This window comes from Saccopteryx leptura, chromosome 6, assembly GCF_036850995.1.
Source record: "Saccopteryx leptura isolate mSacLep1 chromosome 6, mSacLep1_pri_phased_curated, whole genome shotgun sequence".
In the NCBI taxonomy this organism is placed as follows: domain Eukaryota; kingdom Metazoa; phylum Chordata; class Mammalia; order Chiroptera; family Emballonuridae; genus Saccopteryx; species Saccopteryx leptura.
Genome location: NC_089508.1, coordinates 50,226,374 through 50,237,382, shown reverse-complemented (window position 1 = coordinate 50,237,382; position 11,009 = coordinate 50,226,374). Strand labels below are relative to the sequence as shown.

The window sequence follows — 11,009 nt, the reverse complement described above, 5'->3', positions numbered from 1 at the left end:
ACTCATTGAAAAGTAAATAAATAAAGGTGGATTTGTTCTCATGATACAACATAGGTTATTAGAAGATTCTTTTTAAAAGACCCAATTATATGCTACTTACAAGAGATACATCAAAATACACTAAAATATGAAAACAGAAATGCTTAGTGGAAAGGATGGATCAAATATGTCATTTAAACACCTAACCAATGAAAGCAAATATGATTATATTCATATCCAAGAAAGTAAACTTTACAGCAAGAAGCAATTATGTGAAATAAAGAGGGAAATTCCATTGTTAAAGGAGTTAATTCAACAAAAAGCAACATTGCAAAATTAATATGCACCTAAGAACACATGTCAAAAATCCAATCATATCTGGAGAATTCAACACAGCTTTCCTAGTTACTTATAAAACAATCAAAAATTAAAATATAGAATATCTAAATAACACTACCCAGCCAATGTTATCTAATCAGTATTTATTATATACTACACCCCAAAGTATAGAATACACATTCTTTTCAAGTATACATTATTTTTTTTTTGTATTTTTCTGAAGTTGGAAACGGGGAGGCAGTCAGACAGACTCCCACATGCGCCCGACCAGGATCCACCCAGCATGCCCCCAGGGGGTGATGCTCTGCCCATCTGGGGCGTTGCTCTGTTGCAACCAAAGCCATCCTAGCGCCTGAGGCAGAGGCCATGGAGCCATCCTCAGCGCCCGGGCCAACTTTGCTCCAATGGAGCCTTGGCTGCGGGAGGGGAAGAGAGAGACAGAGAGGAAGGAGAGGGGAAGGGTTGGAGAAGCAGATGGGCGCTTCTTCTGTGTGCCCTGGCTGGGAATCGAACCCGGGACTCCTGCACGCCAGGCCGACGCTCTACCACTGAGCCAACCAGCCAGGGCTCAAGTATACATTATTTATCAAACACACTTTAGTCCATAAAGCAAGTTTCAACAAATTTCAAAAGTCAAAAATTATATACTGTATTATTTCTGACCACCAGAATTAAATTAGTACTTAGTACTAGAACTATAACTTTAAAATTTCAAAGTATTTAGAAATTAAGGAACACACTTCAAAAATAAACTATGGGTCAAAGAAGTAAGTACAATGGAAATTATAAAATATTCTGAGGTAACTATAATAAAAATGCAACCTACCAAAATTTGTGAATTGTAGCTAAAGCAGTGTTCAGAAATACATTCATAGACCTAAATGTACATATTAGAAGAATGGTTGTAAATCAATAACCTAAGCTTCTAATGCAGGAAGTTAGAAAAATAACCTCAAAGAAAATCCAAAGGAAGTGAAGGAAGGAAATAATAAAAATAAGAGCAGAAATCAGTAAAATAGAATATATACACAGTGAAGTATATCCACATAGCCAAATATTGTTTATTGAAATTAATAAACTTGAAAAAAACCCCAGTAAAATTGAATAAGAAAACAGAGAAAATACAAAATACCAATATAAAGAACTAGATATCATTAATAGTTTTATGCCAAAAAGTATGAGTATCTACATGAATAGACACATTCCTTGAAAAATAAAATTTACCAAAATATAATCAAGAAGAAATAGAAATTCTGAACAGTCCTATATCTATTAAACAAATTAAAACTCTTATAATAAACCTTCCACAAAGTAAACGCCAAGCACAGATGGCTTCACTGGAATTCACTAGAATTATATGTTATATATTTAATGAAGAAGAGATATTAATTTTACATAAATTATTTCAGTGAATAGAGGATATGACGTCAGCATAAGCTGGATATAAAACCTGACAAAGAAATTACAAAAAAGGAAAATCACATACCAATATCTTTCATAAACAGGCACAATATTCCTAAACAAAATTTGCAAATGAGATATATTCCAGGGTAGCAAGGGCAGTTTAACATTAGAAAATCAATTAATTTAATTTGCCACAATAATGAAGTAAAGGTGAAAACCCACATCCTCTTAGTAGATTCAGAAAAAAAAAATTTGATAAAAGTGAACACCAGTTCACAATTAAAACATCTCAAGCTGGGGTATCGGAGAACTTCCTCAATCTGATAAAGGGTACCTGAGACAATTTCACAGCTAACATTATATGATTATGGTAAAATATTGAAAAATATTACCCCCAAATAAGGAAAATGTGAGAATCTTTACTATCATGTCTATTTGACATTGTGTTGGAAGTCCTAGCCAATGTAATAGAACAAGAGAAAGAAAGAAGTATTCAGATTGAAAAAGATTGAATAGTCATCATTACAGAAAACATGATTCTTTACAGTGAAAAAAATTTTAATCTATGTAAAAGAAATACTAAGACAGAAATGTGAATTTACAAACACTGATAAAAGTTCAATACACAAAAATCAATTGTATATGTATATGCTGTGAACAATTAAAAAATGAGCTTAGCCTGACCAGGCGGTGGCGCAGTGGATAGAGCGTTGGACTGGGATCCTGAGGACCCAGGTTTGAGACCCCGAGGTCGCCAGCTTGAGCGTGGGCTCATCTGGTTTGAGCAAAACCTCACCAGCTTGGACCCAAGGTCGCTGGCTCAAGCAAGGGGTTACGCGGTCTGCTGAAGGCCCGTGGTCAAGGCACGTATGAGAAAGCAATCAATGAACAACTAAGGTGTCGCAATGCGCAACGAAAAACTAATGACTGATGCTTCTCATCTCTCCGTCCCTGTCTATCCCTCTCTCTGACTCTCTGTCTCTGTAAATAAATTAGTTAATTAAAAAAAATGAGCTTAAAAATACTACTTTCAATGGTATTCAAAAACAATATTTGGGAATAAATTTGATAAAAGATCGGTAATATATTAAAACTTCCAACTATAAATCATTGTGATAAAATTTAGCAAAGACTTAAATGAATGGGTTATACATAATATCCATGGATCAGAAAACTTGATATTATTGAGGGGGCAATTTTCTTCAATTTGACCTATATATTCAACATAATGCTAATCAAAATTCCACACACCATTTTTGTAGCTAGTTAACAAGTTGATACTAAAATTTATACAAAAACCCAAAGAACCTAGCAAAAATAATCTTGAAAAAGAACAAAGGTAGACAGTCCTACAGCAATAAAGTACAATGGGGTGGGGGAGGGTTGTATTGGTATATTGTTAGACTACGGAACAATGGAACAGGACAGAAAGTGCAGAAATAAATTCACACATAAATGACGACTGCTTTTTAACAAAAGATACAAGGTCATTAGGAAATGGAGATCACAACTAGATATCGGTATGAAAAAAATAACTTTGGTCTTTGTCTCACAGTATACAAAAAGTTATTTAGAGATGCAGCAGAGACCTAGACATAAAATTTAAATCTTTAAAGCTTTTAAAAGAAAACAGGAAAATATCTCCATGAATTTGGGGTAGGCAAATATTTCATATGGGAAACAAAAAAAACCACTAGCCATAAAATTAAATTTTTATTGTTTTTTTAAGCTTTTATTTATTGATTTTAGAGAGAAGAGACAGAGAGAGAAAGGTGGGGTAGGAGCAGGAAGCATCAACTCTTGTACGTGCTTTGACCCAGCAAGCCTGAGGTTTCGAACCAGTGAGCTCAGCATTCCAGGTCGATGCTTTGGATCCAGTGCGCCACCACAGGTCAGGCTTTTTATTGATTTTTTTTTTTTTTTTTTTTAGAGAAACAGTATGGAAGAGAGAGGGATCAATTTGTTGTACCAGTTAGTTATGCATTCATTGGTTGATTCTTTTATGTGCTTTGACCGGGAACAAACCCACAACCTTGGTATATGGAATCAATGCTCTAACCAACTGAGCTATCTGTCCAGGGCTAGCCAAAAATTTAAAACTTATAAATTCTTCATAAAAAGTAAAAATTTCTGATTATCCACACTGTTATGAAAATAAAAAGAAAAGCCATTGAGTGCTGGATACATTTCTCAATACATACATTTATGAAGGACTTGGTTCCAGAATATATGAAAAACACAAATCAATGAGGGAAAGAAAAACAACTTTATAAATGGTCACAAACTTCAAATAGACACTTGACAAAAGAAGATGTACAAATGGCCAAAAAGTACATAAAAGAAGCTCTGTGCCGTTAGTCATCAGAGATACCTGAATTAAAAACATGAGATACAGTGTCATACCCTTTAAAATACCTAAATTTTAAAGGAATGATAGTAGTTTCACACCTTTCCTTTTTCCTTTTCTTCTTCCCTTCCATTCCCTTCCCAGAAGATTCAGTCCTAGGGCCACTATGCGGAGCAGAGCAAGGTAGGTGCCACATGATGGAGATTTGGATTAGAACTGTGTATCAAAGCTCTAGCAGGGTGATAGGGGTAACCATGTTCAGGGACAGTCAAACATGGCATATTGAAGCATAAGCTGGGTGAGACCAGTGCTCACACAGAGAGAAGCATGGTGTTAGATATCTGAGCCTGCGCAGAACGAGCAGCGAGTCCATACTGGAGGTAGCCCAACATGAGTTAGGGTCTGAGTTGAAGGAGAGGAATATCTATATGAGGGTGGCCCATTATAGAGATTTGGAGCCAGAGTGAACTGAAGAGGGCATCCACTTAGACAGGAGGTCCAAAGTAAGGCTTCAGAACCTTAGCATGGAAAGGATGGTGTCTTGGTAGAGGAGGGATCTGGAGTGGAGTGTCAGAGAGTAAGCATAGTGAGGAGGGTGACCACCTTGGGGGAGGGGATGGCTGTGGACATGGGATACTACATACATTCAGCAATTGAACAAATAAGTAAATATAATAAGGATAACATGGCAGAGAAAGGAGCTTAAAATATGGAAAGGGGAAAAACTAAAGTGAACCTATGAGTTGGATTGGAATTGGAAGTATTGGTGTAGATTTACGGTTTTCAAAATATGTAGAGATGTATAGAAATAAACATAAAATATATGTTCCGTGTGTGTGTGTGTGTGTGTGTGTGTGTGTGTATCCATATATTCCCTACTTCTCTCCTGGGAGATGCACTGGAAGTGGTGATATGCCAATAATATAAGCACATTTATGTACATGAATCCAGGATTCTAAACACCATTTTTTAAACATATAATTTAAAAAGATTTTTTTTTCTTAAGTGAAAAGTGGGGAGGCAGTGAGACAGACTCCTGCATGCATTCTGACCAGGACCCACCCAGCAAGCCCACTGAGGGGCAATGCTCTGCCCATCTGGGGCAGCTGCTCTGTTGCTTGGCAACCGAACTATTTCAGCACCTGAGGTGAGGCCATGTAACCATCCTCAGCACTTGGGACTAATTTGCTTAAACCATTTGAGCCTTGGGAGGAAAAGGGAAGAGGGAGGAGAAAGAGAAGGGGGAGGGGTGGAGAAGCAGATGGTTGCTTCTCCTGTGTGCCCTGACTGGGAATTAAACCTGGGACTTTCGCACACCAGGCCAATGCTCTACCGCTGAGCCAACCAACCAGGGCCTAAAAGGATATTTTTAAATTACAGTTTACATTCAGTATTATTTTGTATTTGTTTCAGGTAGACAACATAGTGGTTAGACAATCATATACTTTACAAGGTGTTCCTGATATTTCTAGTACCCACCTGATACCATATATAGTAATTACAGTATTATTAACTATATTCTCTATGCTGTACTTTACATCCCCATGGCTATTCTGTAACTACCAAACTGTACTTCTCAATCCCTTCACCTTTTTCACCCCGTCCTCTCCCCTCTGTCAATCATCAATCTGTTCTCTGTAGCTGTGAGTCTGTTAATGTTTTGTTTGTTCATTTATATTGTTCTTTAAATTCCAGGTATAAGTGAAATCAATTAGTATTTGTCTTTCTCTAGCTGACTTATTTCATTTAGCATAATACCCTCTAGGTCAGTGGCAGTCAACCTGGTCCCTACTGCCCACTAGTGGGTGTTCCAGCTTTCATGGTGGGTGGTAGTGGAGCAACCAAAGTATAAATAAAAAGATAAATTTAACTATAGTAAGTTGTTTTATAAAGATTTATTCTGCCAAATTTAGTGAAAATCTGACAGAAAGTACTTGGTAAGTAATATTATTATATGCTTTAACTTGCTATAACTCTGCTTTATAAATTTTATAAAGTAAAGTTACTTCCCTACTTTATAAATCACCATTACTGTGGAACCGGTGGGTGGTTAGAGAATTTTACTACTAACAGAGATACCAAAGTGGGCAGTAGGTATAAAAAGGTTGACTACCTCTGCTCTAGGTCCATCCATGCTATTGCAAATGGTAAGATTTTTGAGCTTTTTTATGGCCAAGTAATAATATTCCATTGTATATATGTACCATGGCTTTTTTTATCCACTTTTTTTAACCAAGTGTTAGGCACTTTGGTTGCTTCCATAGGTTGGCTATTGTAAATAATGCTACAATGAACATAGGGGTGCATATATTCTTTCAAATTAATGTTTTGGGTTTCTTCAAATATATACCCAGAAATAGAACTACCGGGTCATAGGCAGTTCAATTTTTAATTTTTGAGGAACCTCCATACTGTTTTCCATAGTGGGTGCACCAATTTGCATTTCCACCAAAAGTGCATAACAGTTCCCTTGCCAACCGTTATTTGTTAATTTATTGATGATAGCCATTCTGACAGGTATGAGGTGATATCTCATTGTGGTTTTAATTGGCAGTTCTCTGATGATTAGTGACATCGAGTGTCATTTCATATGTCTATTGGTCATCTGTATGTCCTCTTTGGAGAAGTGTCTATTCAGGTCCTTTGCCCATTTTTAAATTGATTTTTTTGTTCTTTATAAATTTTGGATATTAACCCTTTATCAGATGTACCATTGGTGAATATGTTCTCCCACTCAGTAGGTTGTCTTTTCATTTTGTTAATAGTCTAAATACCATTCTTTGCTCCACTGCAACCAAAGCCATTTTAGCGCCTGAGGCAGAGGCCATGGAGCCGTCCTCAGTGCCCGGGACAACTTTGCTCCAATGGAGCCTTGATCTTGCAGGGGAAGAGAGAGATAGAGAGGAAGGAGAGGGGAAGGGTGGAGAAGCAGATGGGCGCTTCTCCTGTGTGCCCTGGCTGGGAATTGAATCCGGGACTTCCACACGCCAGGCCCACGCTCTACCGCTGAGCCAACCAGCCAGGGCTGCAACATACATTTTTAAAACTGAATCCTTTTACTAGAAAGAACACTATTGAGACAATTGTTAAAGCTTGAATAGTGTCTGAAGGTTAAATGGTTGTAATTGACAATATTAACTTACTAATTTTGATGGTTATATAGGAGAATGTTCTTGTTTGTATGAAATATACACTAAAGAATTATGGGAGATGGGACATAATGTTGACAACTTAGTCTAAAATGGTCACAGAAAAAATGTTCTCTGTACTGTACTTTTGTGACTGTGTCAAATTTTTAAAACCTATTAAAATTATGATATCACACACACAATAGATAATACCAAGTGTTAGTGAAGCTGTGGAGCAGCTGTACCATAATGTTGGGTGGGTAAACAGTAAACTACTTTGAAAAAAATGTGTGTCTGTTTCTTATAAAATTAGTTATACTTATCCTATAACCGAACAATTCCACTCCTAACAACTGTCCACAAAAAGGGTTGTACCAGAATGTTCTTAGCAGATTTATTTGACATAGCCCCAAACTAGAAAGAATCCAAATGTGCATCAATAAGTGAATGGATAACCTGACCAGGCAGTGGCGCTATGGATAGAGCGTCAGACTGGGACACACTGGAGATAGGTTCGAAAACCCGAGGTGGTTGGCTTGAGCACGGGCTCATCTGATTTGAGCACAGCTCACCAGCTTGAACCCAAGGTCTCTGGCTTGAGCAAGGGGTCATTCGGTCTGTTGTAAACCCCCTCCACCCCCAGTTCAGGTATATATGCAATCAATGAGCAACTAAGGTGCTGCAATGAAGAATTGATGCTTCTCATCTCTCTCCCTTCCTGTCTGTCTGTCCCTATCTGTCCCTCTCTCTGTCTCTCTGTCACACACACAAAAAAGTGAGTGGATAAATTGTGGTTTATCCAAACAATGGAATACTATTCAGCAGTAAATAGGAACAAACTGCTAATACACAGAACAACATGAATGAATCTCAAAAGAGTTATATTGAGTGAAAGAAGCCAGATACAGGTGAGTTTATGTTTATGATTCCATTTATATTTCAAAAACAGTCAAATCTACATTATAGAGATTGATTTAGAACAGTTCTTGCTTCAGGGGAAATGGAGATTGACTGGAAAGGGGTGAGAGGGAACTTTCTGGGTGCAGAAATGTTTTATATCTTGATTGGGTGGTGGTTATTTGTGTGCACATATTTGTTAAAATTCATCACATTCTACGCTTAGAATCTTTGCATATTATTTATGCAAACTATGCCTCAGTTAAAAAAACTAATTCACTAAATCATCAGCAGTGGTTTTCTTTAGGCAGTAAATTCTTTTGCTTTCCAAATGTTATGTATATATTTTTGAGGTGTTTGAACTTCTTTCACAAACACGTCTTAATTATTAAAGAGAGCCACATTTAGCTCTCTGTCAACAAGATGGTGCTTGACCCAGCATCTCAGACATGTCAAAGATGATTTTTTTTTAAGTGAGAGGAGGGGAGATAGTGAGACAGACTCTTGCATGTGCCAGGACTGGGATCCACCTGGCAACCCCTGTCTGGGGTCAGTGCTCTGCCGATCTGGGGCCCATGCTCCAATCAACTGAGCTATTTTTAGCACCTGAGGCTGACTCTGGTACCAACCTAGATATCCTCAGCAATCCAGGCCAATGCTTGAACCAATGGAACCACTGGCTGTGGGAGAGGAAGAGGCAGAAAAGGGGGAGGGAGAGAAGCAGATGGTTGCTTCCCCTGTGTGCCCTGACTGGAATTGAACCCGGGACATCCATAGATTGGGCCAATGCTCTATCCACTGAGTGAGCTGGCCAGCACTGAAAAAGAGGTTTGATCCTTAAAATAATGCGAGAAAAAGCCCGAGAGAGATGTTCTGAACAAATTCAAGATTTTACCAAATGTTGCCAGGAGTCAGGAATCCTTATGGTAGTAAAATGCTAGAAAGAGAATCCTGCATTGAAAGAGTGATTAATGGCTTACTATAATGATCCTGCCTTTTATGAGGAATGTAAAAGGAAAAAGAAAAACTGGAATTCCTACCGAGAAAAGGCTACAGAAGCCTTTAACAAGCATGTAGGAACATATTCAAATGATACTCAGAAACTCTACTCACGGAAATCACAATTACCTAAAATAATAAACTGAAGGAAGTATGTTTGCTTTATCCTAAATTAGAGAAATTTAATTTTATCTGAAATAAAGATTTTTTTAAATTAAAGTAAAATAAGGTAAAAAGAAGAGCCACATTTAGGATCTAAAATATGATTACATTATGATAGGGTTTGTCCAAAGGGTACAACTAGTTATTTCAGGAGAAAATTGTTAGAGTTCCTCCTTTCAATACATACCAAAAAAGAAAGAAAGAAAAGTTCAGGTGGGTGAAAGAGTTAATGTATAAATCAAGCCATAAAAAATATAAAATAGAAGTTAATATTTATTTGCTTTCTGAATGCCAAGTTAACCTTTTAATACTAAAAACAATGTTAGGGATCTAAAGGAATAGATTTGTGCTGTATAAAAATGTTAAGGTATATAAAAATATAAAATTAAAGGCAATAGGAAGTTTGGAGAATTTATAAAAAACATTTGACACATTTATAGGAAAGTATGTGAATTCTAGGAAGAAAGGAAGAACAGAGGGAAGGAAGGAGGGAGAGACAGGGAAAGAAAAAAGGGAAAAGGAAGGAGGGGAGGATGTTAGGTAGGAAGAAAAGGAAGGAAGGGAGGGAAGAAAAAATGGCAAATCAACAAGTTAATAAAAATTAATCTGAAATTTCATCTATCTTATTAGCAAACTTTGCAACATGATAGTATTTGACCGCAGTCATAGAGTGACAAGATGATTTCTTGGTTACTACCGATTCTTTGACCTAGAAATATACTTTTTGGAAGCTGTCTCAAGGAAGCAATTTTAAAAAGTCGCTCTTTTTAGGATTATTCATAATGGCCAAAATATTAATAAAAGTTATCTAAATGTCGATATGTGGGGGCTTATTTGTTAAATCATGGGGTATCTGTTTGATGGATTAGTCTATTATTAAATAGTGTTTACAATGGTTTTTAACAAGTTTTTCTCTTTTATACTTTTATAAATACTCATAAATTAAGGATAAGAAGGCTGCTGGACTCCAGTTTGGCTCTGAAACGAAAATTCCCCGTTGCTGAAAAAACAGTCTCTAGACACCACATTTCCATCCCCCTTCATTGTATTTCAAATATATTAAACGTTAAAAGGTACCTCTGTCCCCACATCATGTGTGTTACTCAGAGTTTCTTCCGGAAAACATAAGCCATTTTACGTCTTCTGGGTACAAAGGGTTTAAGACAGCATTAGGGGCTTCCACGATTGTTGGAAGAGCGCGGGGAGCCGAGCTCAGGGCAGCTGCTGCGAAGCGACTGTGGACGCTGATGTCTCAGCCTGGGGCGGGTGGCTCCTGAGAGCTTGCGGGAAAGCCTCGGTGACTCTCATTTCTGCACAGCACCTGGCTGTCACCACCTCTAGAGACTAATAGGTTCCCTTTTCTATCGGCCTTCCAAATTTTCCCCAAATTCCTTTCATGCAAACTCCAGCCTGAAAGGGAGAGCATTCTGGGAAATGTAGTTCCCTGAGGCTCTGCATTGCGGAGGAGGGATGGGAGTGATGCTGAGTGCAAACAGTCTTGAAACAGCCGCTCCAGCGCCACGTGCTAGTCAGTTCTGAGAATCAGACCCATACTTACCTGTCAGAGTCAGGCGAGTAGTCCGGAGGCCGGGCCGCATGCGTTAGGGCTGAGAATAGAAAAATAGTCTGGATTCCAGATAATAGGTTGTAGTATAGATTTTATTAAAATAATTCATTTTTCACAAGTATGGCATTCCCAGCTTATCTTATTACACATTTGCAAAGCAAACAAAATACAAAGCTATGTGATTTAA

General features: G+C 37.6%; 1 pseudogene; it reads left to right on the top strand.

Annotated features, from left to right (window-relative positions):
* The first annotated feature begins 8,939 nt into the window (after window positions 1-8,939).
* On the top strand, window positions 8,940-9,171 carry LOC136377285 (COX assembly mitochondrial protein homolog pseudogene; annotated as a pseudogene).
* Window positions 9,172-11,009: the final 1,838 nt, after the last annotated feature.